Below are 391 nucleotides of genomic sequence, written 5' to 3'. Positions count from 1 at the left end.
ATGTTTATATTGATTTAAGACATCGTCTGTGAAATGTTGCAATCGTTCTCATTGCGTGCCCTTTCAAAACACTCTGTTTGTTGGTGCAGAATGTTTGTTGGTGCAGTGTTCAAACCGATGCCAATGACAGAGAAAGAGGGAGGGATTGAGAGAGAAACTGAAAGGGAGGGATAGAGAGAGAGAGGGGGATTGAGAGAGACGTGGCAGGGAAGGTATGGCAGAAGATGGGTATAGTGAACATGCAGATGGAGAGAGGGCTTCAGCGGCTGATTGAGCATGTTTCCTATTGGACAGCGTTCACATCAGCCAATCAGCCGCGTGATCGCTGCTAACTGGCGCATGTACTGCTGCCTCAGCGCTGATCCAAGAAAAGAGCTGGTAAGGGAGACAT

This window comes from Anguilla anguilla, chromosome 13 (assembly GCF_013347855.1).
Source record: "Anguilla anguilla isolate fAngAng1 chromosome 13, fAngAng1.pri, whole genome shotgun sequence".
NCBI classification, from domain to species: domain Eukaryota; kingdom Metazoa; phylum Chordata; class Actinopteri; order Anguilliformes; family Anguillidae; genus Anguilla; species Anguilla anguilla.
Note: the sequence above shows the minus strand (reverse complement) of the source record.